Here is a 22,053-nt window from a genome sequence, read left to right as displayed (position 1 = left end):
GTGACACCGCCCCCCCCACCTCCGCCCCAGTGCTCACCTAGCCCCATTTCTGGCACAGAAAAATGTTTGTGGAATTACATTGAATGGTGATGGCAGTGTGGATGCCGAGTAAATGAACAAATTACAGCTTAAACTGCATGGCGCTAACAAATAGTAAGTAGGAGGACATCAGGGTGAGTGCCAATAAACAGAAAAACACTCGTGGGAGGTAGAAGTGAGGAGCCATGTCTTGAAGGCTGGCTTGATTTAGAAGGGGGCCAGGGAGGGAGATTCTGAGCAAGAGCAGCGGGCGCGGAAACACAAAGACTTCAAGTAGCTTGGAAAACAGATGCGAGGACAGGGTGCTACTTAGGATAAGGGAGAGACGAGGCTGGCTAAGTCAGGTGCAGCAGGATTGAAGGAGGCTTACCACACCAGACAAAGCAACCTGGCCTCGATGCAGTTCACAATAGAAAACCATTATAGATTCTTCAACTAGGAGAGTAGCGTGGAGAAAAAGGGGGGAGGGTGTTTTGGGAAAGTCAGTCCAGCAGTAACCAGTTAACAAACATTATTTTTTAGTGTCTTTTCCCCCAGAAAATTCCCCCACTGCAAGGATTCAGAAAAGAAGAAGAAAAAAAAAAAAAAAGACAGGCTTACCACCAAGAAATGATCTACATGATGGATTGAAGGGGTACAGAAATGTCTAACAAATATAATGCATGCCACATACGTACTTTCAAATATTCTAGTAGCCACTTTAAAAATAGAAAAAGGAACAGGTGACATTAATTTTAATAGTACATTTTATTTATTTCAGTGTATCCAAAATACTATCATTTCAACATGTGAGTAATTTAAAAAATTATTAGATATTTTTACATTCTCTTTTTCATATTGTCTTCAAAATCCAATGTGTATTCTACACTTACAGCTACTTTCAACTTGGACTAGCTGTACTTCAAGGGTTCAGTGGCCACATGTGGCTGGTGGCTATATGACTAAACAGCCCTGCTCTAGCTGGTGAGCCCAGAGGCATGAAAAATCTAACTTCAGGTTGATTGCCTTTTACAGATGTAGTAAGAAGAACAGAAAAGAAAAGAAGAGACTGGTACCAAAAACAACTTTGCGTTCACATATCAACATTTATTAAACAACTTTTATTCAGTTCTCTGACCATCAGATGCTTACAGTCTATCTAGGGTGAGAGGCAAACATGTGAATAGAAGAACAAAGAGCCACATTGTAGTCTGCAGCAAATCTAAAGTGCCCTGGGAGCCAAAGGAGCAGAACTGCAGTAGAGGAATTGGAAGAACTGGGGAAGGCTTCACCAACTACGTGATGCTTAAACTTGGTTTTAACAGATGTAGGAAGTTTTCAAGTGAATAGGGGTAGAGAGGAGGAAAGGGGACAGTTCGAAACAAAATATATATGGAAAGTGCACCGTCTGTGCTGGAAGCAATGGGCCTGGGAGGGACAGGAACCTAGCATGTGAATGCACGAAACGAATCAAGGTGAAGATGAGCCAGGAGGTAAAGAGCTCTGTAGCCAAACAACATAGTTGGAATTTTTCCCTCTGGGCATACAGATCCTCCAGAAGCATTTACGCTGAGACCCGACTAGCTTTGTTTTCTTTAACGACAGTGGCAAGCTAGAGAACGTGGATGGGGGAAAAAGTTATCAGGACAACAGATTACAGACCGGGTTGCAAAAACAGTCCAAAGAATATATGCTGAGCCTATTTTAAGCCAGTAGCATAGAGTTTGGGAGAGACAGAATCAAATGTTTTAAAATTAGAAGCAGCAAGATTTGGCAGCTGTTTGTAGGGGTCAAGAGGAAGCAGGTGAGAAAAACTCTGAGGTTTCTAAGTCGGGAGACAGGTACACGGTAATGCCGATAAGCCAGCTCAAAACAGAAAGGACAGCACAGATTTGGGGTCGGAGGAGAAAAGTTATTTGCTTGAGGGCGTGTTCAGTTTAAGGTGTCCCTAGGTCTAATGGGACTCTGCATAGCTACTTCTAGAGCTCTGTCTAAAGAGAAGCTGGTGCTGGTCATTGGGCGTCATCTGCATTTAAATGGTAGTAGGAGCCATAGGGTAGATGAGATTCCTTGGGAGAAAGAGTGTAGACAAAAGAGTCCCGGGACTTCCCTTGTGGAGCAGTGTTTAAGAATCTACCTGCCAATGCAGGGGACACAGGTTCGATCCCTACTCCGGGAAGATCCCACATGCCATGGAGTAAGTAAGCCTGTGCGCCACAACTACTGAGCCTGTGCTCTAGAGCCCGCGAGCCACAACTACTGAGCCCGCGTGCCACAACTACTGAAGCCCGCACGCCTAGAGTCCGTGCTCTGCAACAAGAGAAGCCACCACAATGAGAAGCCTGTGCACTGCAATGAAGAGTAGACCCCGCTCGCTGCAACCGGAGAAAGCCCGCGCGCAGCAACGAAGGCCCAACGCAGCCAAAAATAAATAAATAAAAAATAAATAAATTTATTAAGAAAAAAAGAGTCCCAAGGACAAAATGCTGGGGATGGCCAGCTAAATGAGTGGACAGAGAATGGTGAACCGTTGAAGAGAGAGGTGAAGTGTGGCCAGGAAGAGAACCAGAGGCCATGGGAAGAGGGGGTTCTGAGAAGTAAGGGTGCACACGGATGTCAGCTGCTCCGGAAAAGTCACTTATTTTAGTTTCAGGCAACACACACAGCATGGAGTCGCAGGTCTGTACCGTTCACTGTTTTCCTGCATAACTGGCCGTTAGCCAGGAACAAGAGAAGAGAAATGGTCTGCTGAGGCTCCCCAGGGCGCTGTGACTGCCTGGTGTTTCGACAAACTGTTGAGGTAGGGGTGGAGACGGTTAGAAGGGCAAAGAAAGGAGAAGAAGATGTAGGTACACGGGTAGGAAGCAGTGCTAGCATGAACCGTGGAGGGTGCAGGAAGGGAGGTGTCCGAGCTGAGTGTGGGGGCAGCCGAGTGACCACAGGCTCCTTGGGGCCAGAGGTGATCAGGCGTCCTTAGGAAATGGACGCTGACAGCTGAAGAAGACAGTGTCTATGACAGCTCTCAGGGAGGGGCAGAACTGGTACTGATGGGGCCTAGGATGTCCCGGTGTCTGTGGATGCTTGGTGGCTGGGGAGTGAGGTTGAAGGTTTGTTTCTGCAGATTCTTAGAGAGAGGAGGTCCCTTTCAGCTCTAAAATTCTGTTTCCAGTTGGAGGAGAAAGATGAGGAACAATCTAGAGAGTCTGAACACAATAGAGCCAGTGTTCCACAGTAAAAGAGGGAAAGTGGCAGGGTGGGGGAGTGAATCTGGCTGGAGCGCCATGGGTGAGAGGGAGCCACGTGTGAGGTGCGGGTGGAGGGTCTGCTACGAGCCGTGAGGACGGGGATAAGAGTAGTAAGAGCCACTGGGCACTGATAATCCCACACCAACCATGGCGGTAAATCCTACCATCTCACTATTTGTATTGGGACACATAAGCCAGGATGGGCGAATTCACGCCGAGCAGTAAATAACTCCCAAATCCTAATGGCTGCAAACAACATGGTGATGCCACGTGTGACTTGGGTTGGTGGGGACTGTGCTCCTCATTCAGGGACCAGACGACTCTGTCATCTTTCAGGGAAAAGGCAAGACGGCGACTGTCTTACAGGCTTCTCCCCAGGAGTGACACATCTGCCCCCACTCTCAACTCACTGGCCAGCGCAAGCGCGTGACCCCTCCTAATCCCCGGGGGACCAACAGTGCAACCCTACCATGCACCTGGAAGGAAAAATAGAATTCTCACCGACCAGCCCAGAAAATGGGGCTCAGAGATGTTGAGTACTTTGTTGAAAGTTGCCTAGCTATTAAGTAGCATAACTGGCATGTGTGTTCCAGTCCTTTCTGGCATTAAGGCCCTGCTCTCTTCATAAGCTGTGCAACACACTCCCCTACCTGCCCCCCAGGATGGAAACCAGTAGAACAAAGTTAGATCCAGCAACGATGAGAGTTAAAGAGAGGCCAAGTGTACTGAAGCCAGAGGAACACACGCACACGCACACGCACACGGCGATACATAAGCACAACATAGACACCCACAAAGAGAGGAAACCCAGGAAAGACCCGGATTTTATTTTTGTTTCATTTCCAGCGTTACATCAGTTACATCAGCATGTCTGTGGTTCCTGTAATCGCCCACCTGGTGTGTGGCGCACTCTCCATTGACGTCTAGGGGCCAGTGGACTCTCCTCAGTGCACGGAGTGTGGTCTGTGCTGCAGGTGTGTGCCTTCCAGACGCTTCTTCCCACTTGCCTCCAGAAGGGAGTTGTTTCCAAAGGTGTGGGATTGAGCGAGTGTCTATTACACAAGCACCCACAACGTTGCACTGTTCAAGGTTGGAAAACACAATTTCCAAATTCTTCTTTTTTTTAATTGAAGTGTAGTTGATTTACAATGTTGTGTTAGTTTCAGGTGTACAGCAAAGTGACTCAGTTATACACACACACATATATATATATATATATATATATATATTTCCAGATTCTTTTCCCTTATAGGTTATTACAAGATACTGAGTAGAGTTCCCTGTGCCAGACAGTAGGTCCTTGCTGTTTACCTATTTTATGTATAGTAGTGCATATCTGTTCATCCCAAACTCCTAATTTATCCCTCCCAATTTCCCCCTTTGATAAGATTAAGAAAGATAACTTTTTTTAAGGTTTTAAAAAAATATTTTATTTATTTATTTATTTATTTATTTTGGCTGCACCGGGTCTTAGTTGCAGCACACAGGATCTTTTAGTTGCGGCATGCGGGTGCCGTATGTGGGATCTACTTCCCCAACCAGGGATCGAACCCGGACCCCCTACATTGGGAGCTTGGAGTCTTACCCACTGGACCACCAGGGAAGTCCCAAGAAACATAACTTTTTAAGTAGCTTTCAAAAAAGGGAATCTGATACACAGAAACATGTTTATATTACTCTTAATTCGCTTCCAGCCCTGATCAAGTTTTATTTAGTGTTTTCCCTTTTCCCCACTTAATATTAGATTTTACAGAGTTTCTGCATTTCAACTTAGGAAGAACAATTTTTTTTTTTTCGGTATGCGGGCCTCTAACTGCTGTGGCCTCTCCCGCTGCGGAGAACAGTCTCCGGATGCGCAGGCTCAGCGGCCATGGCTCACGGGCCCAGCCGCTCCGCGGCACGTGGGATCTTCTCGGACCGGGGCACGAACCCGTGTCCCCTGCATCGCCAGGCGGACTCTCAACCACTGCGCCACCAGGGAAGCCCGGAAGAACAATTTTAAGTAATCAGAAATGCATGGTCAACTTTAAGATTTAAAACAATCACAATAACAACAGCAAAGCTGGTCTGGGACGAGCTGTAGTCAGGTACTCTGCTTTCACATAGTTGGCCTTGGCAGTAATATAATACAACCCAAGCAAGGCCTGTTATTTGAGGGAAGACTCAAAGATAAGTGAATAAAGGCAATGTCATCTTGTTAAGCAGGAGACACAAACACAAGTCAAAAGCTATGTGTTCAGCCTTTGTTAAGGTGTTCTGGGCATTTATCGGTTTTGCCCTCCCAGAATCCAGCCCCACCTCTGCCTGGAGAAGTGCCCCGATTTTCCACGGGGGAACTATCCCCTTCCGCTATTTTTTAAAATAAATTTATTTATTTTATTTGTTTATTTTTGGCTGCATTGGGTCTTTGATGTTGCGCACGCACTTTTCTCTAGTTGTGGCGAGCAGGGGCTACTCTTCGTTGCGGTGCATGGGCTCTAGGCACACGGGCTTCAGTAGTTGTGGCTCGCAGGCTCAGTAGTTGTGGCTCGTGGGCTCTAGAGCGCAGGCTCAGTAGCTGTGGCGCACAGGCTTAGTTGTTCCACGGCATGTGGGATCTTCCCGGACCAGGGCTCGAACCCGTGTCCCCTGCACTGGCAGGCAGATTTTAACCACTCCATCACCAGGGAAGTCCCTGTAAGATTCCATTTATTTGAAGTTCTAGATCAGGCAAAATGAATATAGGGCAATCGAAATCAGAACCATAGTTGTCTGGGGAGGGAGCAGGGGTGGGGTACACAGGTGGGAGTTTCTGGGGTGATGTAAATGTTTTGTGTCTTAATCAGGGTGGTGGTGTATGTAGTTATACACACAGGTGTTGTCAACAGTCATTCAACTATATCCCTAAGAGCTCTACGTTTTATTATACATAAATTATATCTCAGTAGAAAGACTATTGAAAAAAGGGTATTGGGGGACTTTACACCAGACGGAGCATAATTTGGTTTCATTTGTTCCCATTCTTCTTGATTCTGTGCTGAGAATTTCCCCCTGTCCTTCCTGGAAACTCTGCTCTCAGCACTTCTACTCTGAGGAACTAGCGCAGAGGTCCTACCCTGGCTCGTGGCCAGAGCTACAGACCTTGAAAGCCACTCCTGAGGGGCTCAGAGAATTTTCCAGGGTCTCTTTTCCATCACCTTCTTCAAACCTTCCATCTCCTCTGGAGCCCTAGCTTCCAGCCAGTCAGCTCCCGCTGAGAATTTACATCTCAGCCTGGACACGTGGCACTGGGAGCTCCTCTGACTGTTTGCTCAGCTCCGTTAGATGCCAAAACCACCTTTCCTCCTCTCCACGGTGCTGCCTCTCGGGCGTCTCCCTGTTCCCCGCCTACCCCAGGTGCAGGTGTGGGCGAGCGGCCCTACCCCCTCGCCCAACCCAGACTCCCCAGACTCTGCAACCCAGCGGCTGTGGCTGGCTTCTCGGAAGAGGGGACCCTCCGTGGACTTCAGGCCTCTCCCACCAGCTGCATTCTACATCTCCAAGTGCCCACTGAGCACGTACACTGCGAGAGCCTGGCCGCGCAGAAATCCGTGTATTCAAAGTCAGGCCCCCTGCCTTCCGCCTCTCTGCCTCTGAACTGGAATCTCCATGAGCCCAGTCACCTGACTTCAGACCTCAGAGTCACCTTTGATTCATTCCAGGTAAAGGAAATGTCCAGTGAATGACCTATACACTTCATTTCCCAGGGCTTCCCTGGTGGCGCAGTGGTTGAGAGTCTGCCTGCCGATGCAGGGGACACGGGTTCGTGCCCTGGTCCGGGAAGATCCCACATGCCGCGGAGCGGCTGGGCCCGTGAGCCATGGCCGCTGAGCCTGCACGTCCGGAGCCTGTGCTCCACAACGGGAGAGGCCACAACAGTGAGAGGACCGCGTACCACAAAAAAAAAAAAAAAAAAAAAAAAAAAAAAATCTCCCGTAATTCTGTTCATCAGCCCCTCGCACTCAGATGGGCCTCTTTGTTTCCATTCTTTCCCTGACTCTAATTCACCCAAGGCCATTTTCTGAGACTTTGTAGACGTCACATCAATGGGCAGGGCCATCAACTTTTCATCAGCTCCAGGCAGATAAAGTAGCCCGAAAGACCAAAAGTGCCCAACGTACCAGCAGGTACATTGAGCATCCTTTCTTCCATCCATCCATTCATTATTCACTCATTCCACAAAACTATTTTGAGCATGAACTATATGCTACCCACTAGAGACATACCCCCGAGTAAAAAAACATAGGCTTTCTGTTCCTAAGTACCTCATGGTCTAGTGGAGAGGACAGACAATAATCAAATAATGACACAAATAATGCTATGAAGGAAAGGAGCATAGTGCTATGAGGGCATGAAAAAGGGAGGTTTGGCCCCCGTCATGGAAATCTCCAAGCAAAGAGAGAAATGAGCTGAGAACTAAAAGGTTAACAGGCACACATTTGCAGCAGCAACGTGGGTGGACCCGGAGATGATCAGACTCAGTGAAGGAAGTCAAACAGAGAGAGACAAATACCATGCGGTGTCACTTACACGTGGAATCTAAAATAGGACACAAATGAACTTATCTATGAAACAGAAAACAGAATCACAGACTAGAGAACAGACTTGCGGTTGCCAACGGGGAGGGGGTTGTGAGAGGGAGGGCCTGGGAGTTTGGGGTTCGCGGATGTAAGCTAGTATCTATAGGATGCACAAACAGCAAGGTCCTACTGTAGAGCACAGGGAACTCTACTCAACACCCTGTGATAAACCACAATGGAAAGGAATATTTGAAAACAGAATGTATGCATGTACAACGGAGTCACTTTGCTGTGCAGCAGAAATCGGCAGATCATTGTAAATCAACTCTACTTGAATAAAATAAATTTTTAGAAAAGATTAATAGGCATAGATGGGTGTCTGTGTTGGGGAGGGGTTGGGAACATGTAACAGCCATTGTTCCAGGAAGTAACAAAAGACATGTGGAGAGTATGAGACCGTAAGTGGCAGCGTGGTGCCAGGCAAGGCTGGGGACCCAGCCAGGGAGCCTTGGGGGTGGTCATGAGAGTGCAGGACTCAGGGCTCCGGCCACGGGGGAGGAGAGCTGACTCACAACGTGAGCCGTTGCTGTTCCCGACCCACCACCGTGGTCACCAAGGCCAGGCTTCCCCCGGGCTGCTGCCCTGGACAGAGGAGGGGCGGACGCCACTGTGAGCCTCCTCACCCCACTCTGTCAGAGGGGTTAGCCGCGCACCCCATCGTCCCTATCACCCTCCCCTTTACTCTTTTTTTTTTTTTTTTTTTTTTTTTGCGGTACGCGGGCCTCTCACTGTTGTGGCCTCTCCCGTTTCAGAGCACAGGCTCCGGACGTGCAGGCTCAGCGGCCATGGCTCACGGGCCCAGCCGGTCCGCGGCATGTGGGATCTTCCCGGACTGGGGCACGAACACGTGTCCTCTGCATTGGCAAGCGGACTCTCAACCACTGCGCCACCAGGGAAGCCCTCCCCTTTACTCTTCACAGGCATTCTCCCCAGTAAACATCTTTCATGTCTAATCCCATTTTAGCAGCTGCTGCTTGGAGAGCTCAAATTGACATAGCCTTTCTGGCCACGAATGTCATTTCAGTCTTCATCCCAAGAGCTACAGGAAGTTATCGGAGTGTTTCAAACCCAGGACTGATGTGATCGGATTTATGTCTGAGAAGTGACCATTCCTGGCAGCAGGGGAGGGAGCAGACTGGAGGCCGGGGAGAGCAGCCAGGCATCCTTGGCGGAGGTCTGGGTGGGATGGCGAGGACTGGTGGTTATGCAGATGGTCAGCGGTGGGTGGACTGGAGAAGCATTGAGAAGGTGAAATCAACGAGACCTAGCAACGCACAACAGGGGCAGGAAGGGAGAAGGAGGGATCCAGAATGACCCTGAAGTGAGTAGTTCTGGAGATTAACATGCAACAATGAGATTCTAGCTAAGGATACTGTGTTGTCTATTTGAAATTTGCTAAGCAGGTAGAACTTAAATGCGATCAGCACAAAAACAAAAGAGAGGAAGAGAGAAATTGGGAAGTACGTGAGGTGATGGATAGGTTAATGAGATTATGGTGTGTATTTCACAAAGTATACATATAGCGAATCATCTAGTTGGACCCGTAAATATATACAATTTTAAACTGTTAATTAGATCTCAAAGCTGGGGCAAGGGGGAGAATGACTGAGGTTTCTGCCTTGTGCAGCTGGATGCCGTCTTTCCCACCAAGGCCAGTCTAAAGAAGTTCTCACCCTGGATACGACTTGTGCTTCACTCTTGCTACGACCTCTGCCGGAGACTCCTCCCAGCCTTCTCTGTCTGGCTGATTTCACCCGACTTTCAGGCTCTTTCCAGCTGTCACGTGTTCGTTCGTTTTATTCTCTTGGCCTGTAACCCTCCCCCTCCCCCTCCTACAGTCCTACAGCGACATCTAATCCTCACCTGCGTTTCCCCATGAAGCCTCCTTAGGTGGCGCCTGCCTTCATGGTGCTCCACCCTCAAAGGAAAGGCCTGCAAATGCATTTTGGTCCTAGCCTCTAACTTGAAAAATTAAGGAAGACACATCTGTGAAAACAAGAGGTCAGGGTTCCTGTGCTCTCTTGCCTCAGCCTGTAAAACCATGTCAGATCACGGAGCTGAGTGACACTGATGGCGATGGGCCCAATTTCCAGCGATAAAGACTCGTGTCCCTACGCGGCAGCCACAAGGCAACGCCATGGTTGGGGAAAGTCGTTTGACAAGCTAGCTGCCAAACAAGTGCTTCTTGGTATGTGATTTTTTAAAATAAAAATAGATACGCTCCCAATCAACTTATAGTACTAATTAGTCCCTTGTCAAATCTCATAAATGGCTAGTCGACCTCATTTTAGAAAAGGCCAGCTCTTCTGTGGGAAACTCATGGCAAGAAAAAGACAAAAATAAGTTTACTCCACCAAGCTATTTTCACGCGGGCTCCTGGTGAGACAGACAGCAGGCATCTCAGGGGTGCACGCAACATAGAAGTTTCTTCAGACGAATCTGAAGCTCTAATCAGCCAGATCCTGTTGTACAGTAAACTAATCCCAAATACGAGCAGGGCATTTGCAAAGAGCTCCAACTCTTTCAAGTCTGCTGACCACAAAATAAATTTCCTGGAACAGCCAGTATGGTCAGACTGAGCTGAATAGAGAGAGTGAGAGAGAGAAAAACATTCCTAGTTAGAGTGGTCATTTGGGAAACTCTAAATGTGCTTCCAAATGACCTATTGACATTTAAATAGTTTGGACGTGACAGAAACAGCTTATTATATCTGTCAGAGACCCTCAGTCTGTTTCCAGCCTGTGTTCCCTCCTGCACTGATTAATTAATTTATCTATCATGCCATACTTGAATCTTTGCCTTTTTTCCCTGCTAAGAAATTCTCAGGCATTTCAATTGAGAGGCCGTATAACAGAAAATAAGTTCATAAAGGTAATTTCCTGTGAGGTTAGCCTTAGTGTTTTTTCACCTTCCAAGAATTTTTTTTTTTTTCTTGCGGTACGCGAGCCTCTCACTCTCGTGGCCTCTCCCGTTGCAGAGCACAGGCTCCGGACGCGCAGGCTCAGCCGCTGGCCATGGCTCACGGGCCCAGCCGCTCTGTGGCATGTGGGATCTTCCCGGACCGGGGCACGAACCCCTGCCCCCTGCATCGGCAGGCGGACTCTCAACCACTGCGCCACCAGGGAAGCCCATAATTTTAGAAATATTTTAATTGCAATGAAATTTAATGAGGAATCTCCAGGTAGTTATATAAAATTACAAAAAAAGTTGAAAACAACCTAAATGCCCCACAATAGGTGAATGGATCAATGATGTGTGACAGAGCCACACAAGGGGCAATCATGTAAACATTAAAATGATTTTTATGAAGAATTTATATAACACATAAATATATGATCACAATTGCATTCTAATTCATTTGCTAGGAAAAATCTGTAAGAAAACGTATCAAAATGATAACAGTAGTAAGCTTTGAAAGAAGGACCTCTGAGTAACCTTTTTCTCTATGTGACAACATTTTCAAATTTTCAACGAAGAGCATATGCCAATTTTATAATTTGGAAAATTCTACTTTTACAAACAAAAATACATTTTTAAAATTCACATTTTATAGATCATTTACTAAAACTAAATGTAATGACTATAGTACCTAAAAGGCTTTACAGTTTACACCACACTTTTGCACTGATTCTCTGTCATCTACACCACAGATTTCATATCGAGTCAAGCTAATTGTCTTCCACTTTTTACAACATGATATGAAACCCAGCAAATGTTTTGGCAGAAATAGGATAATTCCCAAATGTAATTTTCTTTATGACTGGCCGTAAAATGAATAGTATAGCTGTAGTTTAAAAAAAAAAAAAAAAAAACCTTACAGAAATTATCATATTGAAAGTATTTTAAAGCCCTTGGACAAAGTGCTCCATTCCCTTACTGATTCCCCACCTGACATTTTAAACCTTTAAAACTCTTCCTGACGCCCACACTCAGAATCCACCTTGCTTCTATTCCCCCACGACCCCCATTTTCTTGCCTTTAACTTTTCAGAAGGAAAAAAAGAAACCAAGTATATGAGGTCTCATCATCCCATCCTCATACCCAGGTTCAGCGACATGATTTGTAAGATTCAATACAAAATGAAAATGCAGGGCCCCTAATTTTAGAAAGCAAGAAAAGAAGTACAGTTACAGGCACTAAAATATAAAGCTTTTTCCTTTAAAAATATTTTATGAATGACAATATATATTAGGAGTAATAGTGACAGGTGAATAAAAACATAAATTGCAAAAAATATCTTTGGTATCATAATTGTATATAATACAATACATGACAATATTTTATTAATGTGACATTCTAATCACAAGATTATTCTGGCTCACTTTTCTACAAGTTCATTTATTAGGCTGGCACAATTTTTACTTTCAGCAGCTTCATTTTCTTTTTTTTGAATTTTATTTATTTTTTATACAGCAGGTTCTTATTAGTTATCAATTTTATACACATCAGTGTATACATGTCAATCCCAATCGCCCAATTCATCGCACCGCCACCACCACCCCCCGCCGCTTTCCCCCCTTGGTGTCCATACGTTTGTTCTCTACATCTGTGTCTCTGTTTCTGCCCTCAGCAGCTTCATTTTCAATTGATATAATTGAAAGCAACATCAGTTGCTCTTTTCAAATGAAAGATTGCAAATAATTTTTGCTAATTCTTCATTTTGAGAAGGATCCTTCTGCTGATGCAACTATCAGTTCTTAAGAGCATTTTAACAGATGGTCAATAGGCACGTGAGAAGATGCTCAACATCACTGATTATTAGAAAAATGCAAATCAAAACTACAATGAGGTATCACCTCACACTAGTCAGAATGGCCATCATTAAAAAGTCCACAAATAACAAATGCTGGAGAGGGTGTGGAGAAATGGGAACCCTCTTGCACTGTTGGTGGGAAGGTAAGTTGATACAGTCACTATGGAGAACAGTATGGAGGTTCCTCAGAAAACTAAAAACAGAACTACCATACGACCCAACAATCCCACTCCTGGGCATATATCCAGACAAAACTATAATTCAAAAAGATACATGCACCCCTATGTTCATAGCAGCACTATTCACAATAGCCAAGACATGGAAACAAGAAGATGTGGTACATATATACAACAGAATACTACTCAGCCTTAAAAAAGAATGAAATAATGCCATTTGCAGCAACATGGATGGACCTAGGGATTATCATACTAAGTGAAGTAAGTCAAACAGAGAAAGACAAATACCATATGATATCATTTATATGTGGAATCTAAAATAACACAAATAAACTTATCTACCAAACAGTAACAGACTCATGGACATAGAGAACAGACTTGTGGTTGCCAAGGGGGAGAGCATTGGGGGAGGGATGGATTGGGAGGCTGGGGTGAGCAGATGTAAGCTTTTATATATAGGATGGATAGACAACAAGGTCCTCCTGTACAGCACAGCGAACTCTATTCAATATCCTGTGATAAACCGTAATGGAAAAGAATATAAAAAAAGAACGTGTGTGTGTATATATATATATATGACTGAATCAATTTGCTGTACAGCAGTAATTAACACAACATGGTAAATCAACTGTACCTCAATTTAAAAAAGAGTATTTTATAAGCTATGACAACATTGAGATAAATTTCTGACAAATTATTTTGAAATGTAAATTTTAGTACATCTAGAGCTGGTGATTCTTGTGGGACAATTTTTCTAAAAAGTTTTAACCCTTCATACAAATCAGTTCTGTGTTAACTCTGAATTTAATTGTAAATGTAAATTTATACCATGGAAATGTGCTTGGCAGTGCTGCAGTAGTTTTCAAACTCAGAAATTCTGAACTCTTAGAAATATTCTAATAACTCCCCAATATGCTTTAATGCAAATCAGTGGATTGCTGCTGCCTGTCATGTCTGTGGGCTTGAACTTGAGTGTGCGCACACGGCCACCAGGCATACCTTCTCTGTTTATGTGCATGCTTCATGGTCCTGTTGGACTCCACACACGAGATGCAAGTTCAAAGAGAACATTATTAAGAATTTGACTAATGAGAACCTACTGTACAGCACAGGGAACTCTACTCAGTGCTCTGTGGTGACCTAAATGGGAAGGAAGTCCAAAAAATAGGGGATACATATATACGTATGGTTGATTCACTTTGTTGTACAGCAGAAACAAACACAATATTGTAAAGCAACCATACTCCAGTAAAAATTAATAATAAAAATAAATAAATAAATAAATCCATCAACGATGTGGTTTAATATTCTGACTTTGGAAAAGCAAAAACTCTTCTCTATTCTCACTACAAATGGCTTTGAAATCAAAACTAAAAATCTGAATATTAATGATTCTTCCAAACATAAAAAAAGAAAATTAAAAAAAAAAAGAATTTGCAAGTGGACAAGCCTAGGGCTCCTGGTGAGAGGGAGGGTAGCCACTGCAAAGTTGCAGGCCCCTGAAGCTGGCCCGGCTCACACCTCCGTGTTTACTGTCTCTGTCCAGCCTTCCTTCCTCTCTAATCCCAGCAAAAGCAACCTGTTTTCTGTCCAGATCTTCTTCCTCTCTCCTGTTACTGAAAGACCTTCTCCATTAGGCATCTCCTTTCTCTCCAGCACTTTTAAATTTGATTTTTTATATTTAAATTTAATTTAAATAAATTTAAATATTTTAAATTTAAATATTGTTCTTTGCTGAGACCTCCTAGATGCCTGTGAGCATGCTCAAATCTCCCCAACTCCAAACAACTCTGTGGAGAAATACATGCCCATATTTCTCCTTCTCTGCAGTTACCGGAGCACTGGACCGAGATCGGTTTCTTGGTCTTCTGACCTTTGCCTTGATCTGCCATCAGATTTCTACACTCACAACTTCACCAACGTTTGTTGCAACCAAGGCCACCAAATGCTTCTTGACTGCCATAAAAAACCCCTTTAATCTTTCTGATGGACTGAATGTTGTCTCCCACAAATTCTTATGTTTGAGCTGGACCCCCCAACGGGATGGTGTTCAGAGGTGAGGCCTTTGGGAGGTGATTGGGTTTCCATGAGGGGGTTAGTGTTCTCCTAAGAAACAGAAGACAAACCAGAGCTCGCTTGCACTCTGTCTCTGTCTCTGCCATGTGAGGTCAAATCGAGAAGGCAACTGTTTGCAGGCCAGTAGGAGGTGTCTCATTAGGAACCAAGTCCACCATCACCTTGATCTTGGCCTTCCCAGCCTCCAGAACTGAGAGGACTAGATGTCTGTTGACAAAGCCCCCAGTCTGTGGTGTTAGTTACAGCAGCCTGAGCCGACTGAGACAACCCTCGCCTTATTGATGATCACTCCCCTTCTGGAAGGTCCTCCCCTAATTTCCGAGACACCACCCGGCCCTGGTTCTCATCTTCCCTCCAGGCCTCTGACCCCCCAGGGGCTCCTTCCCTCCACACGTCCCTCATGTCACCTGGGAGGAGGGAGGGTTTGTCTTCTCCCTTAGGCACTACTGCTGAGCAATTCCAGCACTGAGGCCGGAACAAAGGGGTGTGTGTTCAAATAGCTCCTAAGCTCCCACCTCAGCCCAAGCCTCTCTCCAGCCCTCCTGACCCATAAAATGCACAACTTCCTGGCCGTCTTCAGCGGGGTGTCCCTGGACCTGGAACAGTCTGCCCGGTAGGAACTCATCGACCCTGCCCTACGCTTCCCACTCCCGCCCCATCCGCCATCCAAATCCACCCACAGCGGGAAACTGACTCGCCTGGACTCCCCTTTCCCCAGGCTCAATGCTGCACCTAATCGACGCTGCACTTCTCCAGTTTCCTGGCTTTATCTCCTCTTTCTCTGTCTCGCAGGGCCTGCCTTACTCCGGGCCCTGGTCCTCCTTTGCCCGACCCCTGTTCCAGGCGTGTGTCCTGCCTTCCTTAACTTACACTTTGCTGTCAGAGTGATTTTTCCAACACACATCTGCCTACGTCTCCCTTACTGACTACCTTTCAAGGACGCCTCATTGCCGGCAAAACTCAGGTCACACTCCCTCGCTAATAACAGGAGGCCTTCCCTGGTCTGGCCGCTGTGCGTTGCTCCAGCCTCGTCCTGTACGTTCTGTGCTCTGGCTGTGTTGAACTCCCAGCGGTCCTCCAAATAGGTCTCTTTATGCTTTCCCACTTTTACCTTCTTTTGCTTAGAAAGCTTCTCCGTGTTCCCTTACACCCTTATTTTCCTCCACAACCTCAGGGCTTATCCAGTAGTTTATCACAGACCAACAGGGCACGAGATATGAAGCCACGCACTTTGGGGCAGTCAGGGAAGGCCCGGGGGTGGCCCAGGATGGTAGAGATGGGCAGGTTTTCTAACACATCGGATGTGAGACGTGAGACCGACAGCACTCAAGGATGACTTGAGGCTTCTGGCCTGAACAACTGGGCAGGTGGAGCTGCCATCAAGCCTAGCTGAGGAAGCCTGGATGGTCTGGGATAGGCCAAATCTGAGATGCAATCAGACACTCCAGCGGGGCGTGGGGCAGGAAGTTATAGGTAAGCTTGGAATGCAGAAGACAGAGCTGTGGGTCAAAGACAAAACCTGGCAGTCAGAAGCATTTAAGGCCACGAGGCTGAATCAGATCACCGGGGAATGAGTGGAGATTAAAAAGGAGACGTTCAAGGCCTGAGCTTTCTGATGTTCAGAGGAATGGCCAGTGAGATAGAAGGAAACAGAAGACTCGAACGTCCTGGAAGTCGAGGGGAGACAAGGGTGAGCTAAGATGAAACCCCGATAGATGGAGTGAAACGGGGCCTGAGAATAAATCATTAGACGTTGCAGGATGGAATTATAGTGCGTGGTAAGGGAAGTCTGAGTAGAGAGAGTGCCAGAGAAAATGTGAGCAAAGGACTTGGCCACAGTGAACGCAGGGCAACTCTTTTAAGATTTTTTTTTTTTCTCCTACACAGGGAAAGAGAGAAAGCACAGCAGTGGAGGCAGCTGGATAAAAAATGGTGTTTATTAAGATGGGAGGAAGTCCAGCATGCATTGTATAATGAAGTAAAAGAAGAGAAGGAAAATGAAAGGCGGGGGCTGACACAGCAGCGGAGTGAGGGCCAGTGAAGGCCGGCCGGGACTCGGGCACCAGCGGAAACAAGCTGAAGCTGGAAGGCGGTGGCTGGCAAGTGGAGGGCTTGAAATGGAAGTCCCGGCGGCGCGGCAGTTTGATGTAAACGTCACCACGTACATGACGACCCGGGGTATGTAGGGTCTGGGGTGTCACGGCGGTAAGCGGAGGAAAAGACCGCTGGACCAGACGAGAGCAACGACGGGGAGGCCAGAGCCTCGGAGGGGTGCTGGGGTCTCTGCCTTCCGTGGAAGGACACGTTGGGGACAGCGTGACAGTGACCCGGGGCTGGAACCTTCCCTCAGAACATCTCGCTCCCACTCCCTAGGGGACCGCTTCTCGGGCTGTCAGCTCCCATGCTCGCTCGGCAGATGGCTCGCTTCTGCCCCGTGCCGCGCCCTCCACCCGCCCTGGCGCTGTTAGGAAGGACGGGGCGCCTCTCCCCAAGGCGGCCTCTGCGCGGGGCGCCGGACCCACCCTCGCGCTCCCGGCCTCCTCGCAGCCCTACGGCCGCCGCGGACTCCTCCGCTCCGAACTCCAGGCCGTCCTGGCACCACCGCGCCCTCCTCCTCACCGCCACCCTCTCCTCTCCGCACTCGCCCACGCCCGGACTCACCCCCAAAGGACTGGCGGGGCTTCCCTGGTGGCGCAGTGGTTGAGAGTCCGCCTGCCGATGCAGGGGACACGGGTTCGTGTCCTGGCCCGGGAAGATCCCACATGCCGTGGAGCGGCTGGGCCCGTGAGCCATGGCTGCTGGGCCTGCGCGTCCGGAGCCTGTGCTCCACAACGGGAGAGGTCACAACAGTGAGAGGCCCGCGTACCGCAAAAAAAAAAAAAACAAACAAAAAACAAAAAACAAAGGACTGGCGGTGGTCTCATCCACGTGTTCGAACGCAGCCCGCCTCGTACTGAGTCTCCCGGCGGCGTCTGATGGAGCGCATCGCGCCCACAGTCTTCAAACACCTTCTTGGCTTGACTTCTGGGACGTCCCGCTCCCGTGGACCTTTCCCCATGGATCCTCTAGACGCAGCCCTTGGATGGCTCCCAGCCGCCACCATCCTCGTTTCTGTGGTGACCCCACCTGGCGCCTGACTCAAGTACCATCTCTAGGCCTACGACGTGCACACTTGTACCCCATGTGCATCCTCCCCTTGGACTGCCTGCTCCACATCTCCACTGGGGGTTCTAGTAGACGCCTCAAACTCAGTTATGTCCACAGTGGAACCCTGATTCCCTGCCCCCCAAACCTGCTCAGGCTCCAATACCCCCTCGATGGGTAAGTGGCACCTCCATTCACCCGGATGCTCAGGGTCAAACGGTGGACTCATCCTGGATTCCCTTCTTTCTTCACACCCAGTTCCTCAGCAAACAAGGCCAGCGTTACCTTGGGAATACATCCCGTATCTGACCTTTCCTCAGCACCTTCACCCCATCACTCCAGACCAGTGCTCTCCAGTAGAAAGATAATGCAAGCCTCAGGTATGTTTCTACATTTTCTAGCAGTCACATAAAGAAGCTAAAAAAGAAGCAAGCGATCACAAATGTGGAAAACAAACTTATGGTTACCGGGGGCGGGGAAGGGGAAAGGGATAAATTGGGAGACTGGGACTGACGTACACACACTGCTATATATAAAATAGAGAACTAATAAGAACCTACTGTATAGCACAGGGAACTCTACTCAATATCTGTAATGGCTTGTATGGAAACGAATCTAAAACAGGGTGGATATATGTATATGTATGGCTGAGTCACTTTGCTGTACCGCAGAAACTAACACAACATTATAAATCAACTATATGATGACAAAAATTTTTAAGATAAAAAATAAAAAATGAAAAAGTAGAAAACTCATTTTTGCAATACATATCAACACGATAAAAAAAGAAGCGAGTGAAATCAATTTTATTTATATATTTTATTTAACCATACATATCCAAATTTTTATTTCAATGCGTAATAAACATAAACATTATAAAAGAGATGCTTTACATCATTTTTCAGCTGTCTTCCAGATCGCACATGTGTTTTATGCTTAAAGCACATCTCACTTTGGACCAACCACAGTTCAGCGCTCAGTCACTACATGTAACGCGCGGCTGCCCTGTTGAACGGTGCGTCGTCTCCCATCTGGACGCACTGGTTGTATTTTAATTGGTCTCCCAGCTTACGTCACACCTCTCCTCTGCTGCCCTCCCACAGGTATTCTCCCCTTATCAGCAACGAGAACGATCCTTTAAAAATGTAAGCAAGGTCACGTCCGTGGCCTGCCCGGAACCCTCCGGTGAGTTCCATCGCACTTAGAATAACGTCCAAATGCATCATCATGGCTTTAAAGCCCCGCAGGATCTGACCTCCTTCCCGGCACCTCCTTAGGATCTTCTCTCCTACCACAGACCCCTCGTCACTCTTTGCCACCCCGCTGGCCCCCTGGCTGTTCTTCAGACATAAACACGCATACTCTTCCCACCAGGGACTTTCAGTTGCTGTTCTTCTGCTTGGAATTCTTTTCCCTCAGACTTTTCAGGGTTTACTCCCTCTTTGCTTTCAGATCTCTGCTCAGATCAGCCCCAAAGTGGGGCTTCCCCAAAACAGAACCTCTACCACTGGGCCTTCCTCCCTTGCTTTAGGTTTCTTCCTGGCATTTGACCCTGAAGGTCAGCACGACCTGACCTTGGTTTATGTATTTATTTGTTTGCTTAGTTAAGTCCCCACATTAGAATATAATCCCCAGGAGATCACGGACCAGGCTCTATTCTCTACATTTTGACTCATTTATCTGAGTTACAAGTTAAGTACTCAATATCTATTGAACGAAGAGTTGAATTGAGAAAGAAAGACACAAAGCAGCACCCTGACATTCAGAGCTCACCTGATAGGGTTGGGCTGTGTTATAGTCCAATCAGACAAAAAGCATCTCATAGAACACCAGCCTCAGGCAAGCTTACTCTGAGATCATGATGAAATGGGACAAGTAAGGCCACTTCATAATTTTGTCTAAGGACAGACAGAAGCAAGATCAATGAGCTGCCCCAAATGCCCCTCTCTTGGACAAGCAGTGAGTGACTGCTTCTTTACAGATTACAACTTTATCCTCCTTCTAGCCTGCCCTCCTTATAGAGAAAGACTTGAGATACCCAATCACAGAACTGTCTTGCTTTCTGACAGGAACCAGTCTAGCGCGAAACCCCTTCTCCCCGTCCTTAGACTGTCCCCTGCATCACTCAACCAAGGCGCTATACATTCTCTCTAACACTCTCTTACTGAGAAACCCCGTGATTCTCCATGGCGTATGGCCCCGCTCACTGCCATGAGTCATAAGCTCAGCTTATTGCAACTTCAGCTGTGTTCCTGGTGGTCTTTGGTGGTGGGTGTTGACAGAAGGAAGGAATGATTGAACCTTTGCATTTGGAAATTATAGATGATCATTATTCTCTTACTTTTCTATTTTTTCCCTGTATTTTCCAATGTTTCTGTAAAAAAAAAAGTAGTATTTTGGAATCAGGAAAATTTGAACACATTCAATTTTAAAATAACAGCTAGTATATCAGAGGCATACCTTCTTAATAGATAGGAGATCTGCTTTTAAAGCCAACTAGGACACTTCCTAGCTGAATAAACTTGGGAAATTTATGTAGCCTTTTTGGATCTCACTGCTAAAAGACAGGAACTATCTTTGAGATCCCTCGTGGCTCTAAGAGCTTTAATTAAAATTCTTCCAAAGTGACTGTATTTAGCTTGACACGGCGATATTCAGGAACGAGGTAGTGAGATGAGCGCTAAAATACGATCATGTGCCAATGTCTTCTACTTACTCTTCTTTGCGTGATATTGGACGTATTATTTGATCAATATTTTTTGAAGTATAGTTGATTTACAATGTTGTGTTAATTTCTGCTTTACTGCAGTGATTCAGTTATACATATATATACATTCGTTTTTTATATTCTTGTCCATTATGGTTTGTCATAGGACATTGAATGTAGTTCCCTGTGCTGTACAGTAGGACCTTGCTGTCTTCTATACATAAAAGCTCACATCTGCTGACCCCAGCCTCCTGCCCCACCCCCCCCACCCCACCCCACCCCACCCCACCCCCCGCACCCACCCACCCCCACCCCACCCCCCGCACCCCCCCCCTTGGCAACCACCAGTTTGTTCTCTCTTGGACAAATTATTTTACTAACTCGACTTTTTTTTTTTTTTTTTTTTTTTTTGCGGTACGCTGGCCTCTCACTGTTGTGGCCTCTCCCATTGCGGAGCACAGGCTCCGGACGTGCAGGCTCAGTGGCCATGGCTCACGGGCCCAGCCGCTCCGCAGCATGTGGGATCCTCCCGGACCGGGGCACGAACCTGCGTCCCCTGCATCAGCAGGCGGACTCCCAACCACTGTGCCACCAGGGAAGCCCCCTAACTCGACTCCTTTATCCTTACCTGTAATTAATAAGTTGTAACATCCCCCCTTACATGGAGATTTCTGGGTGTCATTTTGTAAACACGTGTGTTTGGTGGAGTATCTGGCATGTCCACGCACCACCTCTGCTCAGCGGCAGAGCTACGGGAGCCCGAGATGCTGCAGACACGAAGCTGCCCTTCCCGTAGGGGTCTCAAGCTATAGGGGGTGAGCGCGAGATGTCAACGGACGGTTGGAACATGGCAGGATGCCCTCATTAAGAGATACACGTCCCAGACACAGGAGGAGTTAAGTGCTGGGGGTAGGGGGAAAGGTCTTCCAGAAGAAGAGTCACTGAGAACGTGAGGAAGGATGAGGAAAAGCAGACCTCGCCGGAGGAGGGCGCTCCACGTGGACAAAACCTTCACCAAGATGAAACAGCACGGCGGGTTCAAGGGGACACAAGCCAGCTCGTGTTAGTGCAGTGGGGTGAGGGAAGCGTCAGGAGGTCAGATCGGAACCCTTAGGGTGGTTTAGTCCACACTCCAGCTCAACGCAGGGATTTCTTCTAGACTCTCCGGCTGCAATTCCCAATGTGGTCCCCTCTACCCTCCTAGGACTGCTTACGTTACAGTTACAACAAAATAATTCAGTCCCTCAGTCACACCAGTCTGTTTCTAGGGCTCTTGCCCCTGTAGTAGGGGCTCGGGTCTCGGCAGGATGGACCAGGACGTTTCCAGCCTGCACGA

The sequence above is a fragment of the Mesoplodon mirus genome (genome assembly GCF_964341445.2).
Source record: "Mesoplodon mirus genome assembly, chromosome: 10".
In the NCBI taxonomy this organism is placed as follows: Eukaryota; Metazoa; Chordata; class Mammalia; order Artiodactyla; family Ziphiidae; genus Mesoplodon; species Mesoplodon mirus.
This window is presented reverse-complemented; position numbering follows the sequence as displayed.